Here is a 305-nt window from a genome sequence, read left to right on the forward strand (position 1 = left end):
TGTGTTTCGTTGTGAAAGCGAAACTACTTTGTTTGGCCTTCCAAAAGAGGACGATATCCGCTTCGTCATGCCTGGAGCTGAACCGTGCTGGTTGCTGAGGAAATACTTAAACTTCGCACTGTGGATCGCCGGATCGGCTTTCAGCGTGGACGAAGCGGCGTCCAGCCCGGGGTCGTCACATGTGGTTCCCGCAAGCCCGCCGGACGTTTCCTCTGCTCACTCAAGCCCGCCGCCTCTGCTCACTCTAGGCCGCTGTGTGTGACGCTGTGTTTCGTTGTGAAAGCGAAACTACTTTGTTTGGCCTT

The sequence above is a fragment of the Sinocyclocheilus anshuiensis genome, unplaced genomic scaffold, assembly GCF_001515605.1.
Source record: "Sinocyclocheilus anshuiensis isolate Anshui unplaced genomic scaffold, SAMN03320099.WGS_v1.1 scaffold630, whole genome shotgun sequence".
NCBI lineage: Eukaryota > Metazoa > Chordata > Actinopteri > Cypriniformes > Cyprinidae > Sinocyclocheilus > Sinocyclocheilus anshuiensis.